The following is a 5295-nucleotide window of genomic DNA, read 5'->3' on the forward strand; positions in this document are numbered from 1 at the left end:
ATTAAAGGGTTTTCAAACCCTACCTCCAATCCTACGAAGAAAACAAATACATGGAGAAGAAGAATGTAGGACAAAGCACAAGAGAAATCCACTCACAAAAAACACTCCTTCCAATCAGACATCAAGTACAAATAGAAATAAAAATCAATCAACAACCACATTCCAACATCCCAAGAAGTCTCCAAAATGATCTCCTTCCAAATTGCATAAACAAACCACAATTTTTCCCTGAAGGCCTTCACACACAATGCCATTCAATTTCTCCAGAAAAAAACTTCAGCAAGAATCCCCCAAAAATGAATAGCCTCCTTCCTCTAAAACTCAAAAAGAAACCAATAAAATTCCCTCTTAGAAACCACCAAATGAAAAGCTAACCATCTCACAAAAATAAACTTGATGAAATAACTTAAAATCAAAGGCCTCCATAAAATGGATAACTAAATCCCACCAAATAATAAAGCGATTAAATAGAATAACCAAGATATAAATATCATCTCTATACCAGAGTAATGTTGAACACGCATTAGATGCTGAGGGGAGGGTGAATCAACATAGATTAAAATTCTGAACTCCAAACTAATATTAACCAAATAATTTCAAATATGCACATCAAAGAATTTAAACAAGAACATCATAAATCATCCTCACAAGAACACCAATATTTTATATGTGGAAAACTCGAACAAGAAAAAAAATGGTGAGAGTTAACTCACAAAATAATCCACTTTTTAGAAATGATTACAAAAGAGAGAGTGGATTTCTCTAGACTTGCACACCAAGGCCAAGGCTAATTTCTCATGTGGCAAGATACAAAAGAGAACTTGCAGCCCTAAAGCTAACTGCCCTCGGTGTGAGATACAAAATTGCAGATTTCAAAAAAAGAACTATATAGATAGAAGCATCTCCAAATGCTAGTTACAATTACTATTAAATCACAATTTTTGACCTTACTGAAAATATCTGGACCGCCAGATCTTCCAAATCATTGCATTTGCATCCATTGTCACTTCTTCACTATAATACCAACTATCACAACAACTCAAATTAATTCGCACATGCTCACTGCTTAATTTTGCACTCTTTATCATATAACTTACATCGCACTCTTTATCTCTTCTATATATTCTTTTCAACAAATCATCATATATATATTTATATATATACCAAGTCAAAACCAAAAACATTCCCACCAAGTTGGCCAAAAGATAGATTGTAACGTGTACACATATTTTTAACTCAAGATATACAACCGAGCCAAAATGTTGTCTTGATGATGTTTTTTTGTAATGGATGAATTTATGTGTTGTCATTGATGGCACATATACACACACACACATATGTTCATATTGTCATAGTCATCTTAGTTAAGTCAAACTAGTACTACTCCTAAGTCTTCATATTACAAATCTGTATCATATGTATAGAGAAGTCTAACCGGTATGAAGGTGTCTAAACTGGTATATGCAGAAATGACAATTGGTTTTGGTCAATTCCACTGACACCAGTTTTGAGATACATTGGAGATCAACAAGGAGGTGAATGGAGGACAATCAGTATTTGAGTTGGAAGTGGTTAACACTCAACTGGTATCGGTGTTCAAACCAGTTTCACTAATTGTGTGATGAGTCATCACCGGTCGTGATGAGTTATCTCTAATCAATATTTTTTGGAGATGATCTATGATGTGTTTATTATCCAGATACACTAAACCTAGGAAATTGTGATGAGGTTCTTTAGCCGACATGAAATCTAATGTCTATAAAAAGACATTGTGATGAGCTATTTTAACATGCAAGATAAAAGTGATGTTATGAGTTAGAGTTGATGCAATTTATTGAAGGAGTTGTAGAGTATGTCGGTGATGGAGTATTGAGTGGGCAGAAAAGGATCTATACAAGCAAGATGTGCTATTTCTAGATCATACCACCTATTGTTTTCTAATCACTATAGCAGTTAAATCCCCTAACCGGGTAAGATCTAACAAGATTCATTGTACAAATCCTCTAACCAGGTGATCCAATAGTTTGGATTTGAAATCCTCTACCGAGGTTACTCCTAACAAGGTATTACCTTTAACTAGGTATAGCTCCTAACAAGACTTTGGGATCTTTAACAAGATTCGCTCCTAGCATAGCACTTTGTAGACCTTAACCGGTCAGTTCCCTATTTCTGCAGATAGTTAACTTGTGAGTCCCATCTCATCGTGGTTTTTCCCAGTTGGGTTTTCCACATATAAACTCTTGTGTTATGGTGAATATTTTACTTGTTGTGAATGATTTTATAACACTTTGGATTGCATGCAAAGTCTTAAGTAAACTGGTTAATTGTTTTTACCAATCTGGGTTTAAAGTGTTTTTGTTTTTTCTATCACTGATTCACCCCCCCCTCTCAGTGCTTTATAAGTCTATCATAAAATATAGAACATGAAACATAAACCAGACCTAAAACAACATCCAACATGCAACACCAGATGAAAGAGAATATATACTTCTCACAGAATCACCAGACCAAACTATATATATCCAACTTTGATAATATATCATAATACTTGCATATCATTTGAACACAACTCTTATTTTGCTCTTCATCAAACCTCTCTGGCTATCTTCAGATCATACATATACACTTAACTCAGTCACATACATCCTTATATACAAGATAGATCATCAAAACTTAAACCAAGTTGGCTTGAACCAAAATATACTTTTCGAACAAAAAATACACACACTAATCCACTCCAAGAGAAAGAGGGGACCAAAACACATCTTCCAAAGATCAATTCACTGATTTGCAATTAACGAAACATAACCGACAACATATACACACGCTATGCTTCCATATAAGCAATTAACACTCAAAATATACTCTCTAATGTAAATAACTCTGATCTAGATCTCCACACACTACAGTGAGATCCATAACATATCAAAAATGCTTCCACAAATCATATCCAAACCAAAGGATAGGTCTAACATAGAACCTCACAACCAACAATGATCAATACCATAACACCTGAAGAAAATAAAGATGTTTTTGAACCACATAACTATTGCAAGGTGTGTGCCCTTGGTCTCCTTGTACTATGCAGTGCAGCGATCGGGTTTGTGACATTGCTTAACCGCCTCCTATGGATTCTATAAATCTAGTGGTTGTATCGGGCATTAATAGGTTGATCTTTTGGTGCAATGGCAACCACACTTGTAACAAGTGGTATCAGAACTTGGTCATAGGTTCAAACCCCTCGCTTGCATTGGGGGGGGGATTGTTGCAAGGTGTGTGACCTTGGTCTCCTTGTGTTGTGCAGTGCAGCGCTTGGGTTTGTGACATGGATTAACTGCCTCCTGTGGATTCTATAAATCTAGTGGTTGTATTGGGCATTAATAGGTCGATCTTTTGGTGCAACAACAACCACACTTGTAACAATAATCATCATATCCATGATACCTAAACTATATCCAATGAAGATATGTTCTGAAACAACACTCAACATGAATAACATAATCTGGACTTAAACACTTTTGAAACAACCAATAGAACAACTGCACCAACAACAAAGCAACATAACTTTGTACCACAAATATTTTAGACCAATCCAGAACAAAAAGTTTGACATCAATGACAACCACATCAACACATACTTCCAACACGTAATAACATAAATAAAATAACACATATATTTGTTTAACCATTACTATATAATACTTACATAACAACAATCTCACATAATAATAATACATGAGAATTATAATATATAGTCATATGATCATTTTAATAACAACACTAATAAACATATGAACTCGTATCAAATAATAGTATCTACATAATTAAAATATCACATAAGAGAGCATAAAACATAACCAATAGAAGACACCATCCATCACATAAACATGACAATTGACATAGGGATTTGAATGTTTTCTTTTAGCAATTTGAATAGGTAAACTGAAGCCATAGGTGATTGTGTTGGCATTTTTTATGTTTATGCTATGATTGTCATTGATGGACACACACTGGCATTGAGAACCCCTTTATATGTATGAGCTAGAGCTCAATCGGTATCTATTCCAACTGGTATGTTGTATTCTAGTCTTTAGACTATTGGTGATTTTGCAGAATGTGTTTCCTGGTCTGAAGCAGCATGTTGACCCCAAGCGGTTTCTAGATCTCAAGCGGTACGAGGGAGCAAAGTGGCATAACACATTCTTACCAGTCTTCATTTTTGTCAAACTGGCAACTGGTATTTTGTATGAACCGGTAATACTCTGTGATGAGTTACCAACCGGCATTTTGTGATGAGTTACCAATCCACCGATTGTTTGATGGTGCCAACACACTGATGGCGCTTCTTGTGTCATGTTACTGAGTATGTCTAGATTCATTGAACCTAGGAAATTGTAATGTAATTCTATTGGACCGACATGAAATCAGATTCCTTTTAAAGGACATCATGTCTTGGGTTTTAGGTTGTTGTTAGAAGGGTTTATGTTGTGCTAGGGTTTAAGGTGGTTGATGAGTTGTTGTAAGAGTGATCTTATCTGAGAAGATCAAGTTGTAACTGAGTGAGAGATAGAGAAGACTGAAGTAATGCTGGAATGCATTAGATATGAGCTATATTGGATCTAACCAAGCACTCTATGCTATTAGATAGATCAAACACTTGTTGATTACTCACATCTTTGACAAGTTTGTAGCCCTTAACCGAGTAGGCCCAAAAGCCTTTTGTAAAATCCTCTAACAAGGTGGTTCACCTCTGTGAATCTAAAATCCTCTAGCAAGGTAGTCTTTAATCGGACTTATCTCCTAACAGAGATTGAGATTCCTAATAGGATCTATTCTGGTGAAGAACATTGTAAGACCTTAACCAGTCTGGTTTCTATTCTGCAAATAGTGACTTGTGAGTTCCATCTCACTGTGGTTTTTCCCATTTGGGTTTCCACGTCAAATATCTTGTGTTATGGTTGTATTGCTTTTGTGGGTGAATGCTTTATTTGCATTTTGGTTTGCATGTGTGATAACTAGTCTATCTGTTAAACTGTTTTACCGATTTATCTTCAGACTGTTTAAGTGTTTTAGTGCGGAGATTTTTGGCATACTAATTCACCCCCCCGCCCTCTTAGTATTCATCAATTCGTATCATAGCCTACCTTTCTATAAGTTTAACCACTTGGAAAGAGATATGGGGGAGTACACCTTGAGGGAACTTACTCAACGACTCACTCAATCTGAGCAAGCCTATGATGATCTTATGGTCAAATATAAGGCATCTCAAGCAAAAAGGAGAGAACATGCAGAAAA

This window comes from Cryptomeria japonica, chromosome 8, assembly GCF_030272615.1.
Source record: "Cryptomeria japonica chromosome 8, Sugi_1.0, whole genome shotgun sequence".
Lineage (NCBI taxonomy): Eukaryota > Viridiplantae > Streptophyta > Pinopsida > Cupressales > Cupressaceae > Cryptomeria > Cryptomeria japonica.